The sequence below is a fragment of the Choloepus didactylus genome, chromosome 15 (assembly GCF_015220235.1).
Source record: "Choloepus didactylus isolate mChoDid1 chromosome 15, mChoDid1.pri, whole genome shotgun sequence".
NCBI classification, from domain to species: Eukaryota; Metazoa; Chordata; class Mammalia; order Pilosa; family Megalonychidae; genus Choloepus; species Choloepus didactylus.
Genome location: NC_051321.1, coordinates 63,700,051 through 63,715,410, shown reverse-complemented (window position 1 = coordinate 63,715,410; position 15,360 = coordinate 63,700,051). Strand labels below are relative to the sequence as shown.

The following is a 15,360-nucleotide window of genomic DNA, read 5'->3' as shown; positions in this document are numbered from 1 at the left end:
GTGAGATATTCACCCAGATTGTCTCTAACCTACCTTCAATTTCTAAGGTGATTCCCTTAGACTCATTCCTTGGTCTGCTTGTCTCTCAGAAGACTGCACTATGCCTTTCTTCATAGTTTTGAATATGAGAGAAAAGTATTTTTTTGCTTTTAGGATTATTAAACTATTTAACAGCCTAACTATGATTCATTAATTGTGCCACAAAATAATATGGTAGGACTATTAAAATGAAACATGATAAAGATTTTTTAAAAGTATATCTATATATGGGATCTATGTAATATATAATCTGGAATGCTGTTTTTGTAAAAACAAAGGTTCTTGGCCACATTACTTTGATCTTGTTGATAATAAGGCTAAAGATACATGTTATCAATCTTGAATTTTTAGCTTTGCATGTTTTAGTTCATAACATTAGTTTTTAGATATAGCTGATAACTCAATAATTACACTTGTGAATGTGATGTACACATTCAACTCAAAGAAGTTAGTTTCTGAGGAAGAAATACAGAATTAAAGAATATTTTCAATACTGATATACAATACCATCTTATAATCTTACATTGTTCCTCATCTTGTCACTGATCCTGTGGAGAATAAGCATAATATGAGTCAGTCATGTAGTTATCCATTCTTCCATTCACTCATTCAACAAACATGTATTGGGTCTTTTATTTTTTCCTCCGTGAATGTCTTTATTTTATTGCTCCTCTAACCATGCACTGGATAAAGGGGGTGTCAGTCACCAGGTTTTTTTTTTTTTTTAAAGGAAATAATTCACTTTATAAGAGAAGAAAAGTGATAGCTTTTACAAATATTTTGATTCTCCAATCCACATGGGTATTTTAAAGACAGAAAGGAGAGAAAGTGAGAGTGAAAGAGAAAGGGAAAGGGAAATGGAAAAGGGAAGAGAAAGGGGGAGGGGGAAGAGAGGGGGGAGGGGAGGGGAAAGAGAAGGGGGAGAGAGAATGGGAGGGGGAAGGGGAGAGGGAGAGGGAAGGAAGGGAAGGGAAGGGGGAGGGGGAGGGAGGGAAGGGGAAGGGAAAGGAAGGGAAGGGAAGGGGAAGAAGTAGGAGATGTCACTTGGCACTGCAGAGACCAAAAACTTCTAAGAGTAAAAATACATTCCAAAATAATTTTTGAAACTTAAATTTCACCAACAGCATAGAAAGAAAGTATAAATTCAGTGCAGGATTTCTATATGGAATCAAACCTAGAAACTAAACTCCACCAAAATGGAATTGTAATAACAGTCAGTGCCTGGTTGGAATATCCCCTTGGCATGAGGAAGAAAAGTCATTTTGCAAGAATAAAACAGTATCAAAAGTGCAGTATATAGTGTGTGTGTGTATATATATATATATATGTATATGTATATATATATATATGGTATATAGTTTTTCAAGCACCACACAACCAATTAATTGGTTAGTTGAAGATAATGTTAAATCAAGTTCCCTGCAATCTTCTAGTAGATTACACTTCAAGAAGTCTAAAAATTAGACTTGAATTAATTAAATTTTATTGCACTTCAAATTGACTGTTATCATTATATCTAAATGTAAATATAAACAACAATGTAGATTTCCTTAATTTTTCTCTCTGTAGATTTCCTTGGGTCAAAGACAAGAAAGCAAAAATTATGTAAAAATTGGAAAATTTGTATACTTATTTACAACGTCTTTGTGTAAATGTGCATTTGGCTAAAGAGCAAATAAAGGGTGGGGGGAGAAGCCCCCAAAATAGCATCTTTTAGTTTTAAAGAATCCTGGCTTGTAATTGTAAAAAAGAAAAATGATAAGCCACTTGCTTTTTTAGACTTATTAGATAGAACATGCTTATCTCTTTATGCATGCTTCTGCTAATGTCCTAAATTGGGTTCCAAATGATCCAAAAATTCAAGTCCACCTTCTTCTTGTCGTTCACTGCAACAACCTACAGAACCAGCCACAGATCCTTTTCCTTCATCGTTATATGAACAAATATAGTCTTGAGCATGCTTATGATCAACATCCTGATTACACAGCTGAACCTTTTCACCAAGATGAGGCTGAGTGAAATTATGCCACTCTGAGTAAGTGTATCTGCAGTTGTCTGTCTCCACGTGTCCTCCCCAGCAGGAATCCAGGGTGTGGTGATGCCCCATGGTCTGGTGTCCTCCTTTCACCATTTCAGTGGTCTCCTGTCCTCCAGTCTTGACTCCTGATCCCACAGTGCCGCAAATTCCCTGGGCAGAACTGCCCACAGCATGGGTTGTAAAGTCATTTGTGGAACACACTTTATCATCTCCAGGAGCTTCAGTGTTCGATACAATTAAGTTCTGCTGGGCTAAATTATCAGGAAATACTTTTGGTTGTTTGGCTGTCCCAGAAACCCCACAGACTAAAGTAAATAGGGTACAAAATGGCAATGCTACATCCAATAATAAGGCAAGGAAGGCCCATTTTCCAAATATTACTTCTCCATTGCCAGGCCTTGCACCTGTATGAAGTGTGCAGTCATTTTCGATAATGCAGTGACATAGATTAACAGTTAATGAAGTGACTTGAGACTGGCCAAGTCTGTCTGTAACTCTGACAGGTACTGTATACGGTCCAAACAAGATCATTCTGATAGGAAAGACGTGCTGCCGTATCATTCAGTCTTGTCAGTCTCCACATTCTCTGTATATCTGGATTAGAAATACTCTCCAATCTAAAGTCAAAGGGTGGGCCATTTGTAGGTTCATCAGGATCGACAGCCACAATCTCCGCAAATGACTTGGTGGTTCTGCAGATTATTATTGTTCTTCTGGGTATGAATGGGCCATTATCGTTCACATCTTCAAGTTAAATTCCCAGCTTCATCTGATGCAAGGATTGTAATATTATATATACCATTACTGATAGTCTCCGCTTCTCTATCCAGGCTTCTGAGTAATGTGATTGATCCTGAATTTTCATGAACGTGACCCACCCTCGTGGGTCATTTAATTTCCTATACCTTATGCCACTGCTACTTCTTGTTTCCGGGTCATGTGCTCTATAGCCATTATTCCTTGTTCCACTGGGACATTTTCTCTAATTTGAACAGTCTGTAGTGGAAGGCTACACTCAGGACCCTCATCCACATTTTTTTTTTTTTTCCCTTTGGACAGTAATTGGCATATCTTTCTCTACTTTTCTTCTCTCAGTTTATTTTTTTTTAATTAAATTCAGTTTTATTGAAATACATTCACACACCATACAATCATCCATGATATACAATCCACTGTCCACAGTATGATAACATAGTTATGCGTTCATCACCACAATCTATCTCTGAACATTTTCCTTACATCAGAAAGAACCACAACAAGAATAAAAAATAAAAGTGAAAAAAAAAAACCCAAATCATCCCCCCATCCCACCCCATTTGTCCTTTAGTTTTTGTCCCCATTCCTCCACTCATCCATACACTAGATAAAGGGGGTGTGATCCACAAGGTCTTCACAATCACACTGTCACCGCTTGTACTCTACATTATTATATAATTGTCTTCAGGAGTCCAGACTGCTGGGTTGGAGTTTGGTAGTTTCAGGTATTTACTTCTAGCTATTCCAATACATTAAAGCCTAAGAGGTGTTATCTATATAGTGCATAAGAATGTCCACCAGAGTGACCTCTCGACTCCCTTTGGAATCTCTCAGCCACTGAAACTATTTCGTCTCATTTTGCATCCCCCTTTTGGTCAAGAAGATACTCTCAGTCCCACGATGCCGGGTCCACATTCATCCCCGGGAGTCATAATCTGCGTTGCCAGGGAGATTTACACCCCTGGGAGTCAGGTCCCACGTAGGGGGGAGGGCAGCGAGTTCACCTGCCGAGATGGCTCAGTTAGAGAGAGAGAGGGCCACATCTGAGCAACAAAGAGGTACTCAGGGGGAGACTCTTAGGCACCATTAGATACAACTTTAGACTCTCCTTTGTGGTAATGAGCTTCATAAGGGCAAGTCCCATACTCAAGGGCTCAGCACATCAAACCACCAGTCCCAATGTTTGTAACAACATATGCTAGGGGATCAGCATCTCGAAGTTTAGAGATAGGCCTTACAATTCAGGGATAGAGTTAACTGCTGTAAGAGCTTACAATCTAGGGACTATTACAATTATTGTGTCCACATTAGGCTGTGTTCTAAGATTCAATTCTGAGTTTACACATTGTAGTTAGTCCATATTCGTGAGGCATCATCCTTCTCACCATGCTTTCTCCAACACTTTTACTCCTATATATATTTTTTCCTACAATTTTATAGAGTTATATTCATATACCATACATTTATCCACAGTGTACAATCAGTTGTTCATGGTATCATCATAAAGTTGTACATTTATCACCACAATCAGCATCCGAACATACTGATTACTACAAGAAAAATTGTTTTCTTTCTTTTCAGCAATAAGAAAAAATGTTAAAAAGAAAAACAACATGTCATACAATACAATACACTATCAAGGACAGCAAACAACATCACTACCAAGAATCCCACATTACTCCCCTATATCCCCCTCTCATATACATTTAGCATTGGCGTATTGCCTTTGTTACATTTAATGGAGGTATATTACAATGTTACTGTTGACCATAGACTCCAGTTTGCTTTGATTATGTTTTTTCCTGAATACCATCCCTTATTCAAATTTCTACATGGTTGACATTCATTTGCTTTCCCACATGCAAAAACATTTTTATATTTGTATATTTAGTAACAGTCATTGGCCACTCCAGTTTTTGCCACGTTATACAGTCCCGGGCTTTATCATCTATCTTTACCTCTGGTGTCATACATTCTCCTATCCCACCTCTTTCAGCTTTACTCACAGACATCTTTGTTCAGTGTACTTACAATACCGTGCTACCATCACACAGTATTATGCTATCTATTTCTGGATCTATGCAATCAATCCTAAACATTCTGTAGTCCTTCAGCATCAAATGGCTGATCTCTGCCCTCTTTCTATCTCCTGGTCGCCTGTTTGTCAGCGTTTAACTCCCAAAGTTTGTTCATTAATGTCTGTTCATATTAGTGAGACCATACAGAATCTGTCCTTTTGTTTCTGGCTAACTTCACTCAACATAATGTCCTCAAGGTTCATCCACATTATTAAATGATCCATGTCTTTGTTCTGTTTCACAGCTGCATAATATTCCATTATGTGTATATACCACAGTTTGTTTATCCACTCGTCCTTTGATGGACATTTGGGCTGTTTCCATCTCTTGGCAATTGTGAATAATGCTGCAATAAACATTGGTTTACAAATGTCTGTTTGTGTCTTGAGTTTCAGTTCCTCTGAGTATATACCCAGCAATGGAATAGCTGGGTCATATGGCAAATCTATATTTAGCTTCCTGAGGAACCTCCACACTGTCTTCCAGAGTGGTTGCACCAGTCTACATTCCTACCAACAATGAATAAGTGTGCCTCTTTCTCCACATCCTCTCCAGCACTTGTCATTTTCTGTTTTTTGGATAATGGCCATTCTGGTAGGTGTGAGATGGTATCTCATTGTGGTTTTGATTTGCATTTCCTTAATAGCCAGTGAAGTTGAGCATTTTTTCATATGTTTTTGAGCCATTTGTATTTCCTCTTCAGAAAAATGTCTGTTCATGTCTTTTGCCCATTTTTTAATTGGATTGTTTGTCTTTCTGTTATTGAGATGCAGGATTGCTTTATATATTCGGGATATTAAACCCTTATCTGATATGTGGTTTCCAAATATCATCTCCCATTGTGTAGGTTGCCTTTTGACTTTTCTGACAAAGTCCTTTGATGTACAAAAGTGTTTAATTTTGAGGAGATCCCATTTGTCTATTTGTTCTTTAGTTGCTCGTGCCTTGGGTGTGAAGTCTAAGAAACCACCTCCTTTCACAAGATCTCTAAGATACTGCCCTACATTTTCTTCTAAGTGTTTTATGGTCTTGGTGCTAATGTTTAGATCTTTGATCCACTTTGAGTTAATTTTGGAATAAGGTGTGAGATGGACATCCTCTTTCATTCTTTTGGAAATGGATATCCAGTTCTCCAAACACCATTTATTGAACAGGCTGCTCTTTCCCAGTTGCTTCGGCTTCACTGCCTTATCAAAGATCAGTTGTCCATAGATGTGAGGGTCTACTTCTGAACACTCAATTCGATTCCATTGATCAGTATATCTGTCCTTATGCCAGTACCATGCTGTTTTGAGCACTGTAGTTTTGTAATATGCTTCAAAGTCAGGTAGTGTGAGACCTCCCACTTCACTCCTCTTTCTCAAGACATTTTTGGCTATTCGGGGCAACTTACCCTTCCAAATAAATTTAGTTATTGGTTTTTCTATTTCTGTAAAGTAAGTTGTTGGGATTTGAATTGGTATTGCATTGAATCTGTAAATCATTTTAGGTAAAATTGCCATCTTAACTATATTTAGTCTTCCAATCCATGAACATGGTATGTTCTTCCATTTTTTCAGGTCTTGTTCAATTTCTTTTAGCAGTTTCTTATAGTTTTCTATGTAAAGGTCTTTTGTGTCCTTGGTTAAGTTTATTCCTAAATACTTGATTCTTTTGGTTGCTATTGTAAATGGGATTTTTTTCTTGATTTCCTCCTCTTGTTGCACATTACTTGTGTATAGGAACACTACAGATTTTTGCGTGTTGATCTTGTAGCCTGCTACTTTGCTGTATTCACTGACTAGTTCTAGTAGCTTTGCTGTAGATTTTTCTGGATTTCCTACATATAGAATCATGTCATCTGCAAATAGTGAAAGTTTTACTTCTTCCTCTCCAATTTGGATGCCTTTTATTTCTTTTTCTTGCCTAATTGCTCTAGCTAGAACTTCCAGCACAATGTTGAATAGCAATGGTGATAGTGGGCATCCCTGTCTTGTTCCTGATCTTAGAGGAAAAGCTTTCAGTCTCTCCCCATTGAGTGTGATGTTAGCTGTGGGTTTTTCATATATTGCCTTTATCATATTGAAAAAGTTCCCTTCTATTCCTATCCTTTGAAGTGTTTTCATCAGGAAAGGATGTTGAATTTTGTCAAATGCCTTTTCTGCATCAATCGAGATGATCATTTGGTTCTTCTGCTTTGATTTATTGATGTGGTGTATTACATTAATTGATTTTCTTGTGTTGAACCAGCCTTGCATACCTGGAATAAATCCTACCTGGTCGTGGTGTTTAATTCTTTTAATGTGCTGCTGGATTCGATTTGCGAGTATTTTGTTGAGTATATTTGCGTCTATATTCATTAAAGAAATTGGTCTATAATTTTCTTTTTTTGTAGTATCTTTGCCTGGTTTTGGTATTAGGGTGATGTTGGCTTCATAGAAAGAGTTAGGTAGCTTTCCCTCTTCTTCAATTTTTTTGAAGAGATTGAGCAGGATTGGTGCTAATTCGTTCTTGAATGCTTGGTAGAATTCACATGTGAAACCATCTGGTCCTGGGCTTTTCCTTTTTGGGAGCTTTTTGATGACTGACTCAATCTCTTTACTTGTGATTGGTTTGTTGAGGTCATCTATTTCTTCTTGAGTTAATGTTGGTTGTTTATGCTTTTCTAGGAAGTTGTCCATTTCATCTAAGTTGTCTAGTTTATTAGCATATAGTTGCTCATAGTATCTTCTCATTATCTCCTTAATTTCTGCAGGGTCGGTAGTTATATTTCCTTTCCCATTTCTGATTGCATTTATTTGCATCTGCTCTCTCTTTTTTTTTGTTAGCCTAGCCAGTGGTCCATCGATTTTATTGATTTTCTCAAAGAACCAACTTCTGGTTTTGTTGATTCTCTCTATTGTTTTCCTGTTCTCAATTGCATTTATTTCTGCTCTAATCTTTGTTATTTCTTCCCTTCTGCTTGCTTTGGGGTTAATTTGCTGTTCTTTCTCTAATTCCTCCAGGTGAGCAGTTAACTCTTCAATTTTTGCCCTCTCTTCTCTTTTAATATAGGCATTTAGGGCAATAAATTTCCCTCTCAGCACCGCCTTTGCTGCATCCCATAAGTTTTGATAAGTTGTGTTTTCATTGTCATTTGCCTCGAGGTATTTACTAATTTCTCTTGTAATTTCTTCCTTTACCCACTGGTTTTCTAAGAGGGTGTTGTTTAGCCTCCATATGTTTGTGAATTTTATGACCTTCTGCCTTTTATTTATTTCCAACTTCATTCCACTGTGGTCTGAGAAAGTGTTTTGTATAATATCAATATTTTTAAATTTGTTGAGACTTGCTTTGTGACCCAACATGTGGTCTATCCTAGAGAATGTTCCATGAGCACTTGAGAAAAAAGTGTATCCTGCTGTTGTTGGATGTAGTGTTCTATAAATGTCTGTCAAGTCTATTTCATTTATCATACAATTCAACATCTCTGTTTCTTTAGTGATCCTCTGTCTAGATGTTCTATCCATTGATGAGAGTGGTGTATTGAAGTCTCCAACTATTATTGTAGAGGTATCTATTTCTCCTTTCAGTGATCACAGTGTTTGCCTCATGAATTTTGGGGCATTCTGGTTTGGTGCATAAATATTTATGACTGTTATGTTTTCTTGATGAATTGACCCTTTTATTAATATATAGTGTCCTTCTTTGTCTCTTTTAATTGTTTCCCTTTTGAAGCCTAACTTGTCTGATATTAATATAGCTACTCCTGCTTTTTTCTGGTTGTTGTTTGCATGAAATATCTTTTTCCAACCTTTCACTTTCAGTCTATGTTTGTCCTTGTGTCTAAAGTGAGTTTCTTGTAGACAGCATATAGATGGATCCTGTTTTTAATCCATTCTGCCAGTCTGTGTCTTTTTATTGGGGAGTTTAATCCATTTACATTTAGTGTTATTACTGTAAGGGCAGTACTTTCTACTACCATTTTGTTTTTTGGAATTTATATGTCATATCTTATTTTTTCCCTCTCCTTTTACCTTTCCTGATAATCTTCATTTCTGCACTCTTCTCCAACTCTCTCTCTCCTGTCTTTTCCTATCAGCCTGTAGCACTCCCTTTAGTATTTCTTGTAGTGCCGGTCTCTTATTCACAAACTCTCTCAGTGTCTGTTTGTCTGAAAATGTTTTAATCTCTCCCTCATTTTTGAAGGAAAGTTTTGCTGGATATAGAATTCTTGGTTGGCAGTTTTTCTCTTTCAGTATCTTAAATATATCATGCCACTGTCTTCTTGCCTCCATGGTTTCTGCAGAGAAATCTGTACATAGTCTTATTGACTTTCCCTTGTATGTGATGGATTGCTTTTCTCTTGCTGCTTTCAGAATCCTCTCTTTGTCTTTGACATTGGACAATCTGACCAGTAAGTGTCTTGGAGTAGGTCTATTGGGATCTATTCTATTTGGGGTACGTTGTACTTCTTGAATCTCTAATTTTCTGTCTTTTATAAGAGTTGGGAAATTTTCAGTGAATATATCTTCTATTACTCTTTCTGCCCCCTTTCCCTTCTCTTCTCCTTCTGGGATACCCATAACACGTATATTTGTGCGTTTCATGTTGTCACTCAGCTCCCTAAGACCCTGCTCATATTTTTCCATTTTTTTCACCATCTGTTCTTTTGTGTGTATGAATTCAAATGACCTTTCTTCCTGTTCACTGGTCCTTTCTTCTGCCTGTTCAAATCTACTGTTGTGTCCCTCCATTGTGTTTTTCATCTCCTCCATTGTGGCCTACATTCCCATGAGTTCTGCCATTTGTTTTTTTAAGTTTATGAATTCTTCTTTATGGTCAGCCAGTGTCTTCTTTATATCCTTCAGCTCTTTTGCTATGTCTTCCTTCATTTCATCAAATTTATTTAGCATTAGTTACCTCCACTCCTGTGTCTCAGCTGAGCTATTAGTTTGTTCCTTTGGCTGGTCCATGTTTTCGTGTTTCCTGGTATGGCTTGTTATCTTAAGTTGTCTAGGCATCTGATTGTCTTGATTAGTTTATTTTGGAGCTTGTTTTCTGTCTTTTACCTAGTGGTTTTCTTGTTGGTTGGCTTTGTTTTCTGGCCTCTGTTATTCAGTTCAACTTATTCTAGACCTCTAACTTAGGTTCTGTTTAGTTGATCAGAATTTTTCCCCTCTTGTTTTTTCTGTTTCTTGCTCTGCCTCTATGTAACCTTTTTGTGAGTGGGTCTCCTCAGATATGGTCGACCCTGGTCAGATTTTCCCAGTCTAGTGAAGCCCAGGTCTCATTGGGAGGGTATGGAGTTTTCCTGAGAATGAGAGCCTCCTATGAGGCCTTTAGAATTGGTGCTTTTCCTCTCCTGTCCAGCAGGTGGCGATGGCCAGCCCACAGCTCCCCCACCAGTGTAAGGAGGTGTGGAGACTTTAGCTCTCCTGGTGACTCTGATCCTGTCGGGGGCGTGGCTGACTGAAGCTGGAATCTGAATTCCAGCCCCTGGGGTCTGAATTCCCAGAATGAGGACTGCCAGTTGAGCTGGACCTCCCTCCACTCTCCCAATCCTCAGACCTCCAGTTGTCTCTCAGGGGCACTATTCCCTTCTCCTCTCTCCTCTTTGGGGCCTCTCCAGTAGATTCCTTGGTCAGCCTGAGTTGCCAATTAAAGACGGGGCTGGAGGCCTTCAGTAGTGAATACGGAATTCAAAGACTCTGTGGGTACTCTGTCTCCCTCAAGCCCAGCCTAGTTCCTCAACCTGGGCTTTCCGATAGAAAATAACCACATATATTACTTTTAGATTAAAAAAAAAAAATAGAAAAGAAATCAAGAAAAAGAAAAAAGAAAAAAGAAAAAAAAAAAAGTCTCTTTTAAATGTCTTTCCCCAGCCTGGAAGTTTTGTCAGTGTCAGAATAGAGCATTTAAAGATATGCTTTGGGCTATTGTCTGATAATTACTCTCCAACCACTTCAGTTCCACCCTTGCCAGGGGTTATTGAAATGCAAAAAGATAAGGGATCAGTGAGAAGCCAGAAGGGACAAAATGTAAGGGAAAAAAAAAAATGGCTTTTTTGGAGTCTGGGAATGGGTGCCGGCTTTTACGTGCCCCCACTTCTCGGAGCCCAGCCCTTCTTTAGCACCCCAGCTCCCAAAGTTAGTTAATTAATTTGTTAATTAGTTTTGCAGTTGAGGCTGGGTTGAGCCTCCCTTCTTGCCCTCAGCAGATTGCTGTTTTTTGGTTTTTTTTCCCCCCCTTTCAGGGAGCCGCAGCAAGACAGTCTGTGAGGTCTGGGTGGGGAGGGGCGCCAGACCCCTGGTCCGGGGAACTTACAATGTTCGCTGCGATCTCAGCTTTTCCTTCAATTCCAAACTTGAGTCCAATGTGCGACTGGTCACCGGAGACCCCGAAAACACTGTTTAATATAGTTCTTGGGTAACTGCCAGCTGCTCTAGGGGAGAGACGAAATTCTGCTCCTCACCACTCCGACATCTTGCCCCGCCCCAGCCATCCACATTTTTTACATTCACAGTTATTGTCGCTGTGCTCATGGCTGATCTCATACTGGACTCTCTAGAATATGGAGCTTCATTAACTACACCAATTTGCAGGGTCACCTGTTGCCTTTCTTCATAATTCAGAGGCTTAACCGCACACAGAACTCCTTCATTGGTTTTGGGATCTGTTACAATTTTAAAATTTCCATTTTCATTGCCCTTTAAAATTGTATAATTAGCTCTCCAATTAGGAGTATTAACTAAATTCTTAACAGTAACATGTAAGATTTCCACATCAACTGTATTTTCTTCCATTGATGTCATATAAGAAGAACGGGTGAATTTGGCAGGTTGTCATTCACGTCTTTGATATGTATGATTCATGTTGACGTCGTATGCAAACCAAAATAGTGGCCATCCATGTCTTGTACTTTTATTTTCAGCTGATATTTATCAGTTATCTCTCTATCTGAGTTGATGACATGGTGAACACACCTGTGGTGGGATGCATGGAAAACAGGGTGGGCAGTGCTGGCACCTGCTCAATGATGGAGTACTTCAGGCACATGTGCATTGTGTCAGGCTCATCTTTGTCAGTTGCCCACACCTGACCCAAGGTAGAACCAACTCTGCTGTTTTCAGAAATGGTAAAAATGTAAGTTGTTTCTGTAAAAATTCGGTAGTTATTTTCATCCTCAATTTTAATTAATCAGGTCAGTGGAAGTTCTGGAGTATACCCATCTGGAGTTGTTGCAAAAGCAATTAGCTCAAAAGATTCATACTGCTTATGGTCTACGTAAGTTTCCAGTATCTCTTTCTACATAAAATAAATTTAGAAGCTCTTGGTCAACTCCAGTCCCTCTTATGGAATAGTATATGGTGTAGTTTTGTGCTGTGTCAGATAGAACCTGTTGAAGGAAAAGTGGGAAAGGCCCAAAGAATTCTCCAGCATTGAACAAGGAATAGGAGCCCATCTTTTCTTGGAATGCCAGAGTGCTTTTTCTTTAGAATGCCTCTTCTTTGTTTGATGCTCTAAAAGGACAACTATTTTCTTCTCTTTGTGGTTCTCAGTGTTGGAAAGTAATACAGTAAAACTTCTCTTCTCTGAGGGCAAAACAGTAGCATTTGTTGTATAAATTGAACCATCTTCTAAAAGTCGGAAATCAGGGTCACTTGAATGAATTTGATTTGCAGATGTAAAGCACTCTTTCAGGTTAACTCTACCAACAAATTTCTCAGTATCTAGCTTGGAAGGAATATGAGTGTCACATTTTTGCAGGCATCCCAGGCAAACATTAAGATCCAGAGGCCACGGTTTGGGTGTCACAAGGTTTTTAGAATCACATGGTCACAAGATAAAAGCTATATGGTTATATAATCATTATTGAAGATCAAGACTACTGGGTTACAGTTCAACAATTTCAGGTATTTCCTTCTGGCTATACACTAGAAACTAAAAAGAAATATCTATATAGTGAGTCAATAGTCATAATCATTTGTTAAATCCTAACTTCTCAGTTACAACTCCTTCCTCTCATTGGATCAACCTCTCAATCTTCAGGGTTATCTGGGCAATGACCATTCTAAGTTCTTCATGCTGAAAAGGGGTTGCTGTGTGGAGTAATGCTGACTTTCTGAGCTGCAGAACTCTAACTCTGTATCTCTGGTGTCTGTCACTAAGTTACTTAAAGTTCCAGTGAATTACCAGATAACACACAAAGAATCCAGTGTCTCAAAATTTATAAATAATTAAAACTCAGGAATAAATATGACTGCTATAAGAGCTTACAGTGTAGGCCCTAATTTTCCAAATGAGACCATACAATATTTGTCCTTTTTTTCTGGTTTATTTTTCTCAACACAATGTCCTCAAGGTTCATTCACCTCATCAGTCAATGAACCCTTAGGCCTACTCCATCTGTTGGCAATTGTGAACAATGCTGCCACAAACATCATTGTGCAAATGTCTATTTGTGCCCCTGCTTCCAGTTCTTCCAAGCATATACCTAGTAACAACATTACATGCTCATTTAACCTCCTGTGGAACCGCTACACTGCCTTCCAGAGGGGCTGCACACCATTCTACTTCCCTACTAGTATAGAGTAGGTATATCTCTCACTGCATCTTCTCCAGCACTTGTATCTTTCTATTTATTTTTTGAACGGTTTTGTTCACACATCATACAATCCGTCCTAAGTGTACTATCAATGGCTCCTGGTATAATCACTTGGTTGTGCATTCACCCACAATCTATATGAGAACATTTCCATTTCTTCCAGAAAGAAAGAAGCAAAGAAGAAAGAAAAAAGAAGAAAAAAAGGAAAAGAAAGAAAATAGAAGAAAAAAGAAAAAAAAATCCCATACACCTTCCTTATATCCCCCTCTTATTGATATTTGACTTTGGTATATTGCCTTTGTTACAATTAAGGAAAGAATATTACAATGTTACTGTTAACTACAGACCCTAGTTCATAATAATTTTATTTTTTCTGTATGCCATCCCATTTCTTTTTTTTTTTAATCATTTTATTGAGCTTTATTCACATACCACGCAGTCATACAAAACAAATCGTACTTTCGATTGTTTACAGTACCATTACATAGTTGTACATTCATCACCTAAATCAATCCCTGACACCTTCATTAGCACACACACAAAAATAACAAGAATAATAATTAGAGTGAAAAAGAGCAATTGAAGTAAAAAAGAACACTGGGTACCTTTGTCTCTTTGTTTCCTTCCCCTATTTTTCTACTCATCCATCCATAAACTAGACAAAGTGGAATGTGGTCCTTATGGCTTTCCCAATCCCATTGTCACCCCTCATAAGCTACATTTTTATACAACTGTCTTCGAGATTCATGGGTTCTGGGTTGTAGTTTGATAGTTTCAGGTATCCACCACCAGCTACCCCAATTCTCTGGAACCTAAAAAGGGTTGTCTAAAGTGTGCGTAAGAGTGCCCACCAGAGTGACCTCTCAGCTCGTTTTGGAATCTCTCTGCCACTGAAGCTTATTTCATTTCCTTTCACATCCCCCTTTTGGTCAAGAAGATGTTCTCCGTCCCACGATGCCGGGTCTACATTCCTCCCCGGGAGTCATATTCCACGTTGCCAGGGAGATTCACTCCCCTGGGTGTCTGATCCCACGTAGCGGGGAGGGCAGTGATTTCACCTTTCAAGTTGGCTTAGCCAGAGAGAGAGGGCCACATCTGAGCAACAAAGAGGCATTCAGGAGGAGACTCTTAGGCACAAATATAGGGAGGCCTAGCCTCTCCTTTGCAGCAACTGTCTTCCCAAGGGTAAAACTTATGGTAGAGGGCTCAACCCATCAAACCACCAGTCCCCTATGTCTGTGGTCATGTTAGCAACCATGGAGGTGGGGTAGGCGAATACCCCTGCATTCTCCACAGGCTCCTCAAGGGGGCACTACATCTTTTTTTTTTTTCCTTGTTTTTCTTTCTTTTTTTTTTTTTAACTTTCCTTTCTTTTTTAAATCAACTGTATGAAAAAAAAAGTTAAAAAGAAAACAAACATACAATAAAAGAACATTTCAAAGAGACCATAACAAGGGAGTCAGAAAAAGACAACTAACCTAAGATAACTGCTTAACTTCCAACATGTTCCTACTTTACCCCAAGAAAGTTACATAATATAGCAACATTTCTGTGAACGTCTTCCTACTATATCCATCAGAAATTAACAGACCATAGTCATTTCTGGGCATCCCCAGAACGTTAAATAGCTTATATGTTCTTCTTGGATTATTGTTCCCCCTTCCTTAATTGCTCTCTGCTGCTAGTTCCCCTACATTCTACATTATAAACCATTTGTTTTACATTTTTCTAAGTTCACATTAGTGGTAGCATATAATATTTCTCTTTTTGTGCCTGGCTTATTTTGCTCAGCATTATGTCTTCAAGGTTCATGCATGTTGTCATATGTTTCACGAGATCGTTCCTTCTTACTGCCGCATAGTATTCCATCGTGTGTATATACC

The 15,360-nt window shown here is 38.5% G+C and overlaps 1 protein-coding gene and 1 pseudogene across 4 annotated transcripts in view; one reads left to right on the top strand and one right to left on the bottom strand.

Annotated features, from left to right (window-relative positions):
• Positions 1–15,360, top strand: part of CTNNA3 (catenin alpha 3) — a 1,946,492-nt gene that overhangs the window by 854,013 nt on the left and 1,077,119 nt on the right. The gene's annotated exons all lie outside the window — the stretch shown is intronic.
• LOC119510712 lies at positions 1,839–12,630 on the bottom strand (annotated as a pseudogene).